This window comes from Panthera pardus, unplaced genomic scaffold (genome assembly GCF_024362965.1).
Source record: "Panthera pardus isolate Hobbes unplaced genomic scaffold, ASM2436296v1 HiC_scaffold_25, whole genome shotgun sequence".
Taxonomy (NCBI): domain Eukaryota; kingdom Metazoa; phylum Chordata; class Mammalia; order Carnivora; family Felidae; genus Panthera; species Panthera pardus.
Window position 1 is genome coordinate 93321104 of NW_026526821.1, and position 18434 is coordinate 93339537.

Here is an 18434-nt window from a genome sequence, read left to right on the forward strand (position 1 = left end):
GGTGTGCTTTGCTATATTTGAAATACATGTTTTAAATATACATATGTCATGTATGTATTATAATTGGGTTCATTTTAATAATCTTTATATAGAGTTATATGCTTATATTCATGAAGTGATGATCAAAAAATCACTATCAGTTAAAGAGTACTTAAATAAGCTCAATTCAAGATACAATGAATCAAGATTCTGGTGTGCGGATGAAAGTAGATGTTACCACCTGTAGAATATTGCCTTAGCAAAGTCAGTCCTCTACCATTGTTTCCCAAATTATAGGTACAAAAAAAAGGTATGCAGTGGTTTGTACCAAAAGTAGGTAAGGGTATAAACACACACACACACACACACACACACACACACACACACGCACACACACACACATGCACACACACACGCACGCACACATATAAGAAAATAAAAGAATTCGATGTTCACTACAAAAGATTTACTATACATCCCTCACTATCTAATCAGAAATGACCACATCATCATTCCATATTAAATGTGATGGGTATCAGCTTTTCATAGGTCATCAAGTCCACAAATAAGTCTCAAGTGAAAAACCAATCTAATCTAATTATGTATAAAGAAGCAATATGTCTGAAAAAGTGTCTGCATGAAGGAAATTCATGGTAGCAAGAAATGAAAAGTAGTTTTTGTTTACAGGTCTGAAAAACTGTGAGGAAGTCAGACATAAAAGAGAAGTCTGTCTTTCCCCACACTAAGTCTGAAATTAAACAAAAGATATCCTTTTGGAAATGAACTGGAATAAGAGTGATACTGGTTGAAATAACAAGGAAGACATTATGTTATAGGAAGCATCTGACATGATTTATACAGAACAGGAAGGGAGACAATGGTATTTAAACATAAATTCACTTCTGTAATACACAGATGGGGTAGGGCAGAAGAGTTCATTTCCGTAGTTGTTGGCTATTTTAATTAAAAGATTTAAATCTTTTTTTTAAGAACTTGCAAGTTGATCTGTATGGAAGAGATTTCAATGAAATTTAAAACTATCTTTAATAAGGTAAAAGAAATTTTTGTGTTTGCTCTGTGAATTGAGACAGACATTGGTGCAAGGATGGCTTTGAATTTGAGCCAAAAAAAGAGTGATGAGAAATAGGACTGAAGGGTGCCTGAGCAAAATGTTAGCATGTAGGGAGGGACTGAAGAGGAATGAGGGCAAGAGAGAGATTTACTGTGATTCAGAGAGGCATGGAACTTTAAGAATGTTGGTGTCAAGGGACCATTTTGAAGTCCTATCATCTGTGCTGTGCTCTAGTCCTCCTCCAATATGTCTGAAAATCCAATCAAAGTCAGACTCTGGCAAAATGGTGCTTAGTGGTTAAATAAAGGGAGAACTGTGCTCAAGCACAGTGAACAGAGTCTGAAGACAAAATAGCAGCTTCAGGAGAAAAGATTAGACAGCATTTTTCAGGATCTTAAATTGTCTTAGAGTAGGAATTCACTATAAGAGTCTCCATAAAATCTTTGGAAAAAAACTGAGGAGGGGGGTTGAATTCCCTTTCATATAGAAAATAAGAATACTGCTAACTATTGTGCTGTAAATGGGAGAGTAAGTTCCCCTCATGGATTCATTAAGAATCATTCCACATAGTTGCAGAAATTACACTAGGAGACATGTATGGAGGAATTTATTATACCCACAGTTCCTAGAGAAGTGGGCCATGACATGCCCACAGGGTCATACAAAGTCACCCAAAAGCCCAGAGCTTCCTCAGAGCAGGCAGGAAGAGAACAGAGCAAGGACCCAAGGGACAGTGACTGAGGATTAAGAGTGGTGTAGCTTGTGGCACAGAAGACGCCTCTTGTTGGGTAATTTGAGTGTAACTGGGTCAACATGGAAAGGAAGAAAGGGGTAAAACAAAGAAGTCATCATGAGGCTTATAGTTTAAACACACATGCTAGGGATAAGTACCCAGAATGTGCAATAACTAGATACAAGTTCAAAATAAGCAGGGAGGATGCTGGCAACAGGGCATAATCATCAAAGCAACAAATAATACTTTTACATTGTAATTATAATAGCTAATGTTTATTGAACATAGCTCTGTGCAAGGCAGTGTTCAAAGTGCTTTATTTGTTTTGGCTCATGTAATCACAGCACTCCTATGAGGTAATACTCTATTATTTATCCTCATTTTATCAGTGAGGAAATTAGGTGGGTAGAGTTTCTTTTATGTTCACCACATATTGTCGAACTGATGAGATGCAGACTTGGATAAAATAAATGATTACCCCCGAATGCTCAAGACATAAGAACATGGGATTGCTTAATATATAATAGTTCCATGGTAGATATTTGGAGAAAGAACTGTAGTTTTCTCAGCATAAGTTGTCAGGCACCATAAGAGTGCTCAGAGAGAAGGAAATTCAAATAAAAAGTGTTGATAAAGTGCTGGAGGTTGGCTGTTAAATTAGCTGTGAATGAGGTTATACAAAAGAGAGGTCAAAAACATCAAAAAATTTTAGAATTTGGGCCATGACAGAAAATAAAGACAACTACAGGGTGAAGTAAAGAGTTACTTGTTCTTGCCTGTTAGTTGTGTATTTGGTTGACTGATCTGAATTGTTTTCAACTTTGGAAGAAACACATTTTAAAAGCAGAAAGGAAAAAGTCAAATGAAAGGCAAATGATTGAAAGGTCTGAAAAAGGGTGTGTAATTGGTGGTGCAAGTTCCCTGAGGAAGTAATAAGAAGTGGGGTCAAGAAAATGGGCAGAAAGTTTAGACTTAAAGACGAGAAGTTTCTATTAACTAGGGAAACTTTGGAGTGGAGAGAGAAATGATTGCAGTGGTAAATAAGGAGGATTCAGGATGAATCTTGTTTCAGTAAGAATTTATTGAACACATAACTTTGTTCTTAGCACTGTTGGCACTGTACAAGTTACAAGGAGGGCTTCAGAGAAATCAAAGATGTTTTATGCCCTTAAAATGTTTTCCAGTTATAATTTTCAATCTATTGGAAAGTTGAAATGCTAGAGATGAGAGAAGTTATAGTCATTCCGACGAGATCATAATTCTGTTTAAGTTATTTGATTTTGTAGATGCAAGAAAAGGAAAACAGTTCCAAAAGTAAAAGGCTTAATGAAAGCATAGCTTTAAAAAGGCCTAACAGGGAGAAATAGCTTTGCTTTTCTTATTACTTCTACCTTATTTCTCATGAAGTCAGAGAATATGACAGGATTTTTTGAGATATCCTGTTTTCCTTTCAAGTTAAAATGGTCTCTTTAGGAACAGCTAATATAAAAAAGTAATGTTTTAAAAGTTACAATAATGTAGGAACTACTTCATTTCCACAACATGACAAAAATTAACACTGGATCAAGGTTTCTGTTTATTTTTTAATAGTAGGGTTTATACCATAATTATGAAAGGTCAAACTACATATACATACATATGTTAGCACTTTTCTAATTGAAAATAATGTTTCTAAATGATAATATAATAGAGAAATAATATAATAATATAATAGAAACAATATAACATTATAGAAAATATTATTATATAATAATATATTAGAAATAATATAATATTTCTAAACATTTCTAAAAAAAACAGCTTCCAGCATATTTGTCATGTTTTTTACTTACTACTGTTTTATTTGTATTAAAATTTAAATATAGTAATTGCAACATTCACTTGAAGCCACCAGATGTCACTATTTTAGATATGATACCTACATCACTATTGATATGACACAGGTCTGAAGAAATAATTGAACATTCCAGTAAAATTATTTTCTAGCAAAATTATAACAAAGATGATTATGTTAGAATCTCTTCAAAAGACACCCAAACAGCAGTAATATCCATACATATAGGGCAGAGGAAAAAAATCTCCTTACAAATCATGTTTATATAATCAACTTAATTTTAATAACTTCATAGTCAGGGAATTCATCTCATTTTGTGCCTTTTATATTATGAACCAATTTTAATGATCAGCTAATTGTAAATAATTTAAAAATACCTAAAGCACAAGGATATTATCAGTGGGAAAAACAATCTTAAAGACCACCGAGTGCAACCCACTCTTTTATAAGTGGTAACAATTTAAAGAAAGAAAAAGAAAAGATAAATTGAGAGGGAGAAAGAGACAAGAAAATTTTCTAAATTCAGAGATGTGCTAACAAAATTATTTGGCCAGTTATTTGATAATTTTGACTACATGGTCAGTATTTTGTTGTATACCAGCAAAAATTTTTTTTGAACTGCATACCATGTTTGACCACAAGAAAATAAGACAAAAACAATTATAAATATATGTGTCATTACGATTTTCCAATGTATATAAATATTCTTTAAATATATCTGCTTCTTAATCTTTTATCACAAAGAGTGATAACAATCATAGAAAAATGTATAAAACCAGAACATAGAAACGTGTTAAGAACATGTTGTTAACATCTTGTTCTTCATAATTCTGGCAATTTCTAAACATTTGTTATATTATGTATATTTTATTTACTTTTGAGTTTGTAAAATTTATAGTATGCATATTCTTTAAGATATCTACATTTTGCCAAATAACAATATAAAATACTTTTCTTTTTACATCATTAACATGGTCAAACCATCAACATTCTGGCCTCTTATCACTGACTTTATTTTATCAGCTAGCTAATTGTCTTTCTAGTGCTGCCATCAGACTGGGGAATTCAGTGTCTTGAAGATCCTCAAACCAATGTTTTAACTTGGATTATTCAATTCTGGTGAACAATTTCTCCATTCTATTTACTCACGTTGTCATATTTGAGTCATTAAGTCAGCCTAAACTGTCTGGTTCAGAAATATTAAATGCAAACATTCCATTTCCTAAGTACATCTTTCTCACACTTGCATCCATCACCCAGTTGCTCTGAAGCAACAAGATCTTCCATACAGTGGGGCCCCTCAGCCCCTGATCTCTACATTTTTCCTCATCACTGCTCTCCTTTTTTTACCCCCCATGTCTATGGAGATGATGTTGCTTTGTCCAGTGTTTCATCCAACATCCAACCCTTGTGTGAATATGCAACTTTTTCTCCATTTTCCTTTTTCTTTGTATCCACCAGTAAATTTCCATCGCTGGATCAATCCATTTGCTAAAACTCTGACTATGACTGGGCTATTCAAAGATTCTGGAGAAAATCAAGCAAACATGCAGACTGAGCCACAAAAATCTTATGACCTACTGTTAGAGTTGTACTGTCAAAGCACTGTGGCAATATTTCTATAGTATTTGAATCATTTTCATCTCCTCCTATCCAAAGAAAAATTTAAAACTGCCTGTCTCTCTCAAAAAAAAAGAAAAAGCGTAGGCTGATAAAAGATTACTTTTTGAGACTTCTTACTTAGCATGTCATGCTGACTACCTGTGTAAGCAGGAGGAAATGGAATATATCAGGCAAGTAAAGACTGGACAGAGCATTATGACAACTAATTGATAATTCTGACAATATCTGCAATAACACTATAACACAAAATCCCTCTGTTAAAATGTACATACTTGTTTTGAATTAGATTTACGTAGTGAAATGAAGTAGCTAGATAAAATGAGAGTAACACAAGACAACACCGCTAAGCTCAGAAAAAAAAATCAAAGTAAATTTAAAAACAAAATCTCTAGATACACGAGGAAAATTTAGATAAAAAGAGAAGCCAACTAGTCAAAAAGTAGAAGTTATTCTAAATAATGTAAATAATAATTCCAAATAATTATGTTTTAAAATTGAGAGTTTTAAAGAGACTTAAAAAATAACATTTACACAGAAAAGTAATTTTGAAATAAAAATAGACAGCTATAAATAGAGGTTACATATTGTTGGTAACTCTGACTGGGTAAAAAATGCCCCCAAACTCAGTGGCATAAAACCAATACTTATCATGGTCATGAATTCTGTGGGCCAGGGATCGGAACAAAGCACCGAGGGAAGCCTCATTTCTGTTCCACTTGGTGTCACCTGTGGCAGCTCAAACACTAGGGACTGAAAAATTCTAGATGAAAAATTCTTGTGCATTCATATGTCTTGTGCCTGGGCCTTCTTTTGAAGAAGAAAATAAGTGGGCAGCTCCGTTCAGGACACTGCTCCTTTCCCAATATGAGAAGCATTCATTACAGGAAACTCCATCTATTTTTTAACCTACTTGGCTGAGCTGGAAGGATTTGGAGATCTGAGGCCTGAAGCAGCTGGAGTCTTCTTAAGCACTATGTTTTTGTTTTGTTTTTGCTTTGTTTTGTTTTCATCTTTATGTGGTGTCTATATATATAGCTTTCCCAGGATGGCCTTACGATAACCAGACATCTTACATGGCAGTTCAGAACTCTAAAACTTTAGAGAGAGAGAAAGAGACAGAAAGAGACAAAGAAATAGAGAGACAGAGAAAGGAAAAGGAGAGGCAAAAGCTGTATTTCCTTTTATGACATAGCCTCAGAAGACGTGCAGCATTGTCTCCTCCATGTCCTATGTTATGGGTGAGCGACCAAGCCTGGCTGATTTTAAGAAGGGGACAAATCAGACCCAGTCTTTTGAGAGAAGAATGGAGAGAGGAGTGTCAAAGAATTTGTGAACATGGTTTAAAAGCTTTACACACAGATATGCAAAGAAATGATTAGAAACCTTAAGAATGTTTTGAAAACCTATACCTAATTTGGCCAAAATGAAAATACATTATTTGGATGCTACTAACAAAGAATTGGCCCAAGCAGCAATACATAGAAATAAAGAAACAAAAAATATGATGGAATTTAAAAGAAAAGAGGAAGGAATGGGGCGCCTGGGTGGCTCAGTCGGTTGAGCGTCTGACTTCGGCTCAGGTCATGATCTCACAGCTCGTGAGTTCAAGCCCCACATCAGGCTCTGTGCTGACAGCTTGGAGCCTGGAGCCCGCTTCAGATCCTGTGTCTCCCTCTCTCTCTGCCCCTAACCCACTCACATTCTGTCTCTGCCTCTCTCAAAAATAAATAAACATTAAAAAAATTTAAAAAAAAAGAGGAAGGATTAACAAAATTTCAATATATGTCTGATAGGAGTTTTAGGAAAAGAGAATAGAAGATAATGGCAGAGTAATTACTGAAAGATATAATAACTAAGAACTTACTGGAACTGGTGAAAAAATGAGTCTATAGATAGAAACTTGTAAATGCCAACAAAGATATATAAATATAAATCCACACCTGGATAAAGATGGGTAAAGTTCATAGTATAAATGATCAGGAGAAAATATTAAAGCTACCTGAAAAACAAAAATTATATTCAAAGGAATAAAATTAGACTAATTGCAGACTAATCACAGAATAATAGCAGAATATGCAACTCCAAATGTAAAAAGACAATGGAATAATGTTATCAAAGTTTAAAAAAAAATTAAGTGCCACTGTGAATTCTATATTCAACCAACCATATTATTCAAAGCATGTATTTTCAGATATAAATTAAGCTATCAAAGTGGATAACCTACATCATCCTGATGAAATATTTAGTGTGGAATACATTTATAGAGACGAAAGATGAAGACAGAAAGAAAAATGAGAAGAAACAATATTCATGTGACAATGAATTGAATATATAATGGATTATCTGGAGTGCCTGGGTGGCTCAGTCAGATAAGTATCCAATTCTTGGTCTCGGCTCAGATCATGATCTCATGGTTTGTGAGAATGAACTATGCGTCAAGCTCTGCACTAACAGCAAGGAGCCCGCTTGGGATTCTCTCTCTCCCTCTCTCTGTTCCTCCCCTCCCCTGCTCTCTAAAAATAAATAAACTTTATTCATATATATATACATATATATATATATATGTATATATATATATGTATATATATATATATTCATATGAATATATATGAGAATATGATGTATATATATATATGATGTACATATATATATGTTTATCTGTTTAATAACAATAGACAAGTATTATGTGTTTAAAAAGTTGAAATCATAATTTTATGCAACAATAACAAGACTATAGGATAGGAGATCCACTGAAAAAATATGTTGTATTAAAGTGCTTGAATGGGTCTGTGTAAAAAAAGTGAAAACAAAGCAGAGTAAAAATAAAGGAGATGAATGAATAAAGGCTATGAAGCAAAGAGAGAAAGAAAAAAAAAACAATAAAAATGCATGATAAAAAATAAAAATAAGGAAGTAGAGTTAAGCAAATTTAGTGTAATCATAATGCCCCAAATGTATTTATTCACCTATAAAAAATAGATACCAGTAAATCAAGATGAAAAAGAAAAAAAGAAAGACCCAGCTATCTGTGGCTTACCATAGCCATAATTTAACAAACATGACACAAAATATTTAAAAGTAAAGTGAGAGAGGGGCACCTGGGTGGCTCAGTCGGTTGCGCATCTGACTCTTGATTTCAACTCAGGTCAGGATCCCAGGGTCATGGGATTGAGCCCCTCATTAGGCTCCATGCTGAGCATAGAACCTGCTTGAGATTCTCTCTCTCTATCCCTCTGCCCCTCTGTCCCACTCACATGCACTGTCTCTCTCTCTCTCTCTCTCTCTAAAAAATAAAAAAGATTAAAAAATAAATAAATAAAGCAGACACAGGAATTACTTTAAGAAAAATATTTTTTTAAAAACAGTAGGGGCGCTTGGGTGGCTCAGTCAGTTAAGTGTTCGACTTCAGGCCATGATATCATGGGTTCGTGGGTTCAAGCTCCACATCAGGCCGTGTGATGACATCTCAGAGTCTGGAGCCTGCTTTGGATTCTGTGTCTCCTCTCTCTGCCCCTCCCCTGCTTGTGCTCTGACTCTGTCTGTCAAAAAATAAATGTTAAAAAAAAATGTTTTTTAATAAATAAATAAATAAATAAATAAATAAAAATAAATGTAAAGTGATTGAATTAAAATCTAGGAAAATACTGTGCTAAGAAGAATGGTTTCCCAAAGATCCATGTCCAAACCCCAAGAGCATGTAAATATCCCCCCCTCGAGGGGGAATAAATGTTGCAGATGGAATTAAAGTTGCTACACAGCTGACCCTAAAATAGTAGGTAAACTTGTATTGTCCACGTGGGCCTAATATACAGTCACCAGAATCCTTAAATGCTGAAGAGAGAGGCAGAAGAGCCCCAGTCAAAGGGATGAAACATGAGAAAGATTACAACAATCGTTTCTTATTTGAAGATGGGAAGATGGGTCCATGAGCCAAAGGATATGGACAACCTTTAAAATCAGAAGAAGACACGAAAATGGATTCTTTGCTAGGTACTCCAGAAAGGAACACAGCCTTGCCAATATCCTAATTTGAGTCCAAAGAGATTCATTTCACTGAGACTCCCAGACCTGTAAGATAGTAATTTGTATTATTTTAAACCATTAAGTTTGTGGTAATTTGATATATCATTCTCATTACCCATAAAAATGGGTAATATAGCAATCATAATATAAGGCAGAATTCCACAATGTAAAGAAAGGTGTAATAGGAGAAAGTCACCAAAAAAGACTGCAAGTATATAATTCACTTCAAGTAAACACTTATAAAGCAAATTTGAAAACAAATCTATTAGACATAGAAACATTAAAGACCATTATTTTATATGTATATGTGTACATGTGTATGTATATGTATGTATGTTGAAGAATGAGAGAGAGGGCCTTGCAGCAAATGAATAGAAGGTATATGTTCTATTCAAGCCTTAAACACAATAATCCTGACTACATACTCAGTCATAAAATAAGTCATAATGTATTTCAAATAAATAATCATACAGAGACAACCTTTTATAACCTCAATTGAATTTAGTCTGTAACTACAATAAAAAATTAAGAACATGTGTTCAAATTTTATAAAAGTATTTTTTCAAATCTTATCAGTTAAAGAGAAAAACAAAATATCTTAAATTGAAAGACAACCAAATATATGACAAGCTCTGTGGGGTACACAAAAATCTGAATCTGTGCTCAGAGTCCCTTTTATATGAATTTATTAGGTTATAAAGATTAAAACTTATAGGGTAAGCCTTTAATTTAAAAAAAAAAAAAAGATAAAGATGTTCCAGTTTGAAGAGTATGGTATAAAGTGAGCATTTCTTTCTTCCTAGAAATACTTCAAAAGCTATAAGAATGAAAACCCAAACAAATGATTAATAAAAAAAAATCACACCAAAAAGATGTTGTGATAGAGCTGATTAAGTTTCGATCATGTATTTTGACTTTTCAAAAAAAATCTAAGTGAACTATTATCTTAAAAAAGCAAAAAATCAAGATCTCAGGCAGGAAATGGTGATACACTATCAAGAGATAATATTTGAGCACATAGAAAGACAAATGGTCAAATGGAGAGAAAAGGACACAAGCCAAACATTAGAATAGTGAGCAAAATATAATGAAACTGAGTAAAAATGGAAGATAATAGAGACAGGCAAAGGAAATCCAAGATCCAAACCACTGGAGTCCACTCTTCCTCCAAAAAGAAGTAAATAAGATATAAATCCAGAGAATACTGTCAAAAATATAGAAGTTAAAATCAACACATTATCAGCAATGGTCTCGTCTAAATTGTCCACCGTGAGATATAGCCAAGTAATTGAATTTTAAAATAAGGTAAAACAGGGGCGCCTGGGTGGCGCAGTCGGTTAAGCGTCCGACTTCAGCCAGGTCACGATCTCGCGGTCCGTGAGTTCGAGCCCCGCGTCAGGCTCTGGGCTGATGGCTCGGAGCCTGGAGCCTGTTTCCGATTCTGTGTCTCCCTCTCTCTCTGCCCCTCCCCCGTTCATGCTCTGTCTCTCTCTGTCCCAAAAATAAAAATAAAAAAACGTTGAAAAAAAAATTAAAAAAAAAAATAAAATAAAATAAGGTAAAACATAGTGGACAACCAGACCAAAATGATCAAGTTATTCAAAAGGGAAAGTCTAAGGCTAGATTCAGACTTCATCACAGTAACATTGTCCATAAGAAGATAATAGCACAATGCCTTCAAAAGCCTCAAAATTCCAACCTGAGAATATCATACACAACCAAAGTATAGAGTATAAAGGCCAAAGACATACAGTTTTGAAACACAAGAATCCAAAAGACATTTTTGTGGAAACCTCTCCCTAAAAAGGTAAGACCAAAGATTGGAGCTAAGCATTGAATTGCTTTCACTATACAAAAATAAATAAATAAATAAATAAATAAATAAATAAATAAAAATAAATAAATAAATAAATATTTTAAAAATGCACAAATGTAGGGTTATGGAGAAGAATGTAAAATAATAAGCTTTTTATATGGAAAATTCCAGCAAAGTAATTAAAATACAATAACATATGAAAAGATAATTCGGTAAGTTAACTAAGTTAGCTGGATATACAGCAATCAATAAATATATACAATGGCTAATGTATGCATATTGCAGCTATTGATTTTTGTGTATCCAGCTAGCTTACTGAATATATTTTAATAAAATTTGATATAATGAAAACCAAGAAACATATGTAATTAAATAAAATATCCACTTCCACGGCAACACAAAATTTAATATACTTATGAAGAAGAATAAGCTTGACATGAAACTTGAAAACTCTAAATGAAGAAACCTTTTGAATGTAACCAAAGTCCACTAAGGAAGACTTGAAAAACTAGAAAGGGTAGTCACATCCTTTTTTTTTTTTTAAGGTTTATTTATTTTTGGGACAAAGAGTGGATGTGAGCAGGGGAGGAGCAGAGAGAGAGGACAGAGGATCTGAAGCAGGCTCCATGCTGATAGCAGAGAACCCAATGCAGGGCTTAGGCTTGAACTCACAAACTGTGAGATCATGACCAAGGTCGAAGTTGGATGCTTAACTGACTGAGCCACCCAGGCACCTTGGAAATCATATTCTTATATAAGAAAACAACAAGATAATATTGAGATATGCCTAAGGATATAATGAGACCTTGGAGAAAGAATGGACTACAGAAAGATTCTGGGGCAACTGGATTTCTTTATGGGAAACATAACATAGAATTAAATACGCTTCACAAAAGTAATGGAAATGTAGAAATCCATACTTTATTTTTTATTTATTTGTTTTGTTTTAAGTGGGCACTGGGTGCAGAGCCTAATGCAGGGCTTGAACTCACAACACTGAGATCAAAACTTGAGCTGATATCAAGAGTCAGACACTTCTCCCTCTCTCTCTGCCCCTCCCCTGCTAATGCTCTGTCTCTCTCTCTCTCTCAAACATGAATAAACGTTAAGAAAAAAAATTAAAAAAAAGAGTAGGACTTAACCAACTGAGCCACCCAGGTGCCCCCAAGAAATCCGTACTTTAAAGTTATTAAGAGAAAATAGTGGAGAATATTTGTATTTAATATTAAATTTAAAAATATACCGCTATATATATGTATTCTCTAAGGTGAAGGATATCATTAATAAAGTTCAAATTTAAAGCAAGAAAATCCAAGAAGATATTAGCTACATGTAAAGCAAAATATTCATATCTAGTAGTAAATCAGTCAGATATTTCAATAACAACCACTTGTTCCCCCCACATTTCATTCATGCATCATTTCTTTCATGGGTCAGTTAGGATATCTCCTTCACATCTGAGTACATAACAGCCTTACCCAGGGACACAAGCTAACCAAAATCTATCATTGGAAGCAATGGAATATATTACAACGATGAAAATGTTCTATATCTATCCTAACCAATAGAGTAGCCATTGGCCACATGTGGTTACTGAGCACTGAAAGTGTGGCTATTGAGAATGAGAAATGGAACCATAATTTTATTTCATTTTCATTAATTTAAATGTAAATATCCACATGTGGCTGATGGCAACCACACTGGATGGTACAGATATGAGGCACTGTCAATCATCAAGGAAGACAGAAAGACAATGTGACAAATTGCAAAACAATTCTTAAAAGTCCTTTTTGACAATTCCATATATATCCATAAGGAAATTTAAAATTCTCTGTAATTTTTTAATTTCCATTTATAAACTGTGAATCAAAAATAACAAAACCACTAATGTCTGTTCATTTTTGGTAGCAAGTGTTTGTTTAGATTATCATGTAATGTAATATTAAGTGCTTTTGAGTTTTAAATATTTTAATAATATGAAAGCAAAGCTTTTACACTGTTGGTTTAGATTTCTGTGTGTTGTTCATTGAACTGACACTGTTGCCAAGTTCTTTTCTGTATAAATTCTCTTGAGTTCCATAGTAGCAGCATCTCCTCTTCAGCCTTCCTCATCAGGGACCTGGTTTCTGACTTCTTTACACATGAGTATTCTCCAGTCACCAATTTTATCATGATAATCTTCAGGTTTCTGTTCTTGAACATGATTTCTTCTTAATTTTCTCTTCAGGAAAATCTCATATACTCAATTCTTTGGTTTCTATTCATAGGGCTCCCCAGTATAAACTGGGGATATAAAGATAAAAAGATATAAAGATATTTATATAAAGATATAAACCTTTCAGGTCTTTTCTGAGTTCCAAATATGTCCAACTGACTATTAAAATTCTCCACAAGGAATCTCCATGCCTATTTCTCTTCCATGTGGTATACTATCTTAGTGCATGGCATCACCATCCATCAGGAAGCACAAACCAGAAAATTCAGAACCATTTCCAAAATCTGTTTTACTCATTCCTTGACAATTAATAAGTAAATTCTGCCAGATGTATGATATGCCTATGTAGCTCTCTTAGATTTTAGTTTGAATTTTCTCCCACTGACCTTTGAACTACTAGAGGGCAGAACTATTTCATTTCTTCCATTGCCTCTACTGCTTGGCAGAGGACTTGGCCTGTGATGCTTGTTTAGTCAAAAGGTTATAAAAGAAGGGAGTCATTGGGGTAGAAGAAGAGGTTTGTTTCTATAAGCTGAATTTCAGTGCTATGATGGTCATAAATAGTTTCTATAGAATTATTTAGGGTCATTTATGTAGCTATAAAAACAGATTTAATATCCCTTTATTTTTTTAATACTCCTTTAAATGCTAGTCTCTCTCTCCATCCTGCCCTCAATCTGAGAAATGTTTAAGATTGAGGTTAACAGACGTGATAACTTTTGAAATGACAAGCATCTCAAAGTTCCAATCAGCTTCTTGTGATCCACTGAATGGAACTGCCATCTTTACTAAAATTTTAGTCTGTTATTCTAAGCCTTTCTTCACTTCACTCACTATCTATTCATTGTGACAATGTGGTGGGGTTTCTTGAACACAGCAGCCCTTTTACTTTTTAAACATTTAGTAGACATGTGTGCCTTTTTGTGTTTTCCCTCTGGCTTTAAAATGACTTTATTGAGCCTGTGTAAGTTAGTGAAGACTCTGTAAAGGGTTTGGGTGAGGCAGTCTTTCCAGGTAATAATGTGACCTAATTAGGTCACACCTAAAGGCTCCTTTCAGCTCTTTGAAGCTGAGGTTGAAAACTGACTCAGCATAAGACTACGGTTGTTTGCATGTATATCAACAACCTCTTCCAACATTTATCATAGCCTATAGAGATCTCCTAAATCTGTCTTACACACCTCTTATGTTTAATTTTTAACTTTATTATCTCTAGCTATAGAATTCAGCTTTACATAATGTTGCACATTCTTGAAATCATATTCTTCCTTATTGTTGTTTCAGACTCCACAGGCAGGATGAATAATTCAAACACAACCTAACTAAAGGACATCCTTTCCACCTCAAATTCTAATTTAATAAAAGAAAAAATATATATATGTATTTGGCTTGGGATCCCTGATATTAAAGTGAATGAATTCTGAATCTGCACATGTTGAGAGAGATGTGGGGAGTGATTCACATGATTTAGTAAAGCCCCAGGTGATCCTACTGTTTTCAGAAGACTTCCTTTTTTATGAAGAAAATGTAATGTGCAAAATAAGTGTACCAAAAACAGTTACTATCTTACTCCAATAGATGAATCAAGATATCTAAGCAATGTATTGTATTATTCTTCTGCAAATGTAACTGAATTAAAGCTGCCTATACATGAGTTAAGAACAGAAGGTGCAGTGACTTTACATATCTTGAGCAGTTGTAGAGTAAAAAGAGAATTGGACTTTGAATCTTATGACATAAGTCACCCCTACTCTGGCACTTAGTGATGTTGCACACTGAATAAATCCCCTGACTTTGCTTCCTTCACCTAAGTAATGGAATACTTAGAATACCTTCTTTGCATTTCTCACAGTGTTGCCCAGAAGGTCAAGTAATAGAACATTAATGAGAATATTTTATCAAGGAGACAGTAGCATTGTGAGAAGAGATGAATGCTCTGAATTCAGTCTCTTTGGTTTCACAAACCAGCTCAACCACTGTGATCAGGGTGATCTGAGCAAGTGAGAGAGCCTCTTTAAGAGCCAAGCTCTGTGTGAGTAAATAAGAAATTAAAAGAATTATTAATGCCATTGATTGAAATATACCACATCAAGTATTAGGTCTGAAACTTGGTAAGCACTCTGAGGCTAAGCATTCAATGTGAAGGCAGTCAGTCTGTGCATGAGAGCTGCGCCCTCCCTGAGTCACTTGGGCGGCGGGCCAAACACATCCTCCTTTCAGTCATTGCGCTCCTCTCCTTTTGATGTTGGCGGGTGGCTGTGTTGATCTACTGTCATATTTTCTTGCATTACAGTGGTGTGGCCTGAGACACAGGTTTGGGAATTAGTGTAGGGGAAGATATATAGAGGTTTGTTATATTTGGTTCAAAGCTTTTTAGAATCCTTGCATATGAAGGAGCCCCAAATGAGTCCAATCTAGATTAATGGAGTTTTATCTCGGGCTTTGGTGTCAAAAACCTCACCTAATAATAAGGTTTTATTTTGCCTTGTTTGGATTTTGTGTTTACCACCCCCAAATATCAGGCAGGGGGAGGTTGTGTTTGCAATAGAATTTGTATATTCCTAAATACCCTAGGCAAAGTCACTATTAATATCTCCCCTGAAAAATAACTCCCTTAAGGGGAACCTGGGTGGCTTAGTGGGTTGAGCATCCAACTTTGGCTTAGGTCATGATCTCGTGGTCCATGAGTCTGAGCCCCACATCGGGCTCTGTGCTGACAGCTCAAAGCCTGGAGCCTACTACGGATTCTGTGTCTCCTCTCTCTGCCCCCGACTTGTGCTTGCGTTCTGCCTCTCACTCTCTCAAAAATAAATAAACAATAAAAAACATAACTTCCTTTAAAACTCCCTTCATAACTTCCCCTAAAAATATTCTTTTATCTCCAGTGCTTACCTTGTCCATTTCTCTCCCTGGAAACTCTTGTCTTCTCCTAAACTGACAGTTCCCATCCAACAACTATTCATCCTTCTATATTCACACTGAATAAAACTTTATACACGAAACAGTTTTTAACACTACATTTCTATTATAGCATATTAGGGTCCAGGGATAAACCTGCCAGTTACTACCCAAAACATTTCCCTCATCATTCCTTAATTATAGAATACAGACTTTATTTAGGGATGCAATACGCCTACCTAAAAACAAACACACAAAAAAGGCATTTCTGAGCCTCACTGAGCATGTTACTACATCCTGACCCATAAAATGTATGCAACAGTGTATGGGAAAGCCACATCAAGGACACTAAGCTGGGAAATTTTCTAGCCTGCTCTTCCTACTTTCTTCTTCCTGCCCCTCTAGATCAAAAATGCAAACATAAGTTTCCTCAGTTATCATGTGAACGTAAAGGAACCTCCAAGATGGCAGTGTGCTCTAGGATGGTGAAACAGAAGAGTGGAAGGGGTCTCATTTCCATAGAGGTGCTATATACCACCCTATTCTCCAGGTTGCTTTCCTGTGAGAGAGAAATGAATGACTTTTCGTATATACTGTTATTGTTATATTGGGTACAATGTTACCAGAAGCTAAATTAAAACAGTTCCCTGTTGATTTTATCTTCACATCCCATATTTCCAAAATGGCACATCTGTCATTGGAAAAACTCCATATGAAAACTTTGAGTATGGAAGGGCCATTCTTACATGAATTTCTCAAACCCATCATACTCAGTTTCATATTTAGATGTTTTAATATTCTGTGAATTTAGTTAAACATCTAATTGCTGGCATTAGGGATCAGAGGGAGACAGTAAAGTTGCAAGAGAGAGGAAGAATTTACACCTTCCTGCTTGCATTCTGTTCCTGTGAACAAAATCCTAGAAATGACTATTGCTCATGCTGTGAAATTGGTTCTTATCTTCAGCATTTTAATTGGTACTCTCAGAACCAGTCTCATATGTCCATTTAGAGGTAAATCACACTCTTGGAAAGTTTGTGTGTGTGTGTGTGTGTGTGTGTGTGTGTGGGCGTGTGCATGTGTGTGTGTGTGTGTGTGTGCGCGCGCGTGGGTATGGTATGGGAGGCAACAATCTAGCAATCTATGGTTTAATAAGCCCCCCAGGTGATTCTGATGCACACCCAAGCTTTCACACTTATGTGTCCTGCCTACACAGTAATGACTTCATATTTTTCTATGTATACATCAGCTTAATATTCTCTATAATCTTTCTTAATTCTACTCAGTGTTAAAAAAAAATCCCTACAACTTGGCCACCTCTCTGGAGTCTCTGCAATACTAGGCAAATGTCACCCGGCTGTGTGCTTGTAGGCTTCTGAGTGGATATGATTCTGAGATTTGCCTTCATGTTATCCTTCATGCCATTCTCCAAATTTATTTCCCTTCTCTCCTGGATTGATTCCTTTATTTCTTTGACCCTCATTTCATTGGAGTACAAAATCAAGTAACCTCCTGAAAAATGAAACATGGGTGGTGATTGAGGCCTTGAATATTTGAAAAGGCCTAACTCTAACTTACATTTTTATGATTGCTTAACCAAATACAAAATTAGAAATATCTTCCAGCAGATTTTTTAAATGCTGTGCTGTGCTTTAATTTCTGCTAAGAGTAAATGTTGCTCTTGAAAGGTGTGATGTTATTCTCATCCTGATGTTTTGTATGTAACTCTTTTTTCTCCCCTCACCTATGCTCTGTTCCCCATCCCCTCCTCTATTTCTCTCCTTGGTTTCCTGAAATCTTCTAATGATATATTTGGTGATTCTTTTTTTAATTATTGTTTTTCCAAAGTGAAGATACATATTACATAATTTTTCTTGTGGCATATTTTTAATAAATTTCTCCATTCTTTTATTCCCCAAGAATAGCTATTACTTTGATGTTAGAGGTCTTTTTTTTTTTTATTGAAGTATAATTGACATACAATGTTATATTAGTTTCAGGCACAGAGGTTAGACTTCTTTGGTTTTTGGAATTTTTTGTCTATATTGTCCATATTTGTCATTATCAGAATTTTTCTACCTTTGGGGTAGATTGAGATCCTAAGATTAAGTAAACTTACAGTCGTCTTACTGAATTTTTGGGTACATACTCAAATATTTAATTTCCAAAAAAACTCTCTTGTTCTTGGAATATTCTAAGTTATAATGCTTCCAGTTTTGGAAATACTTCCTGATCTTTTTG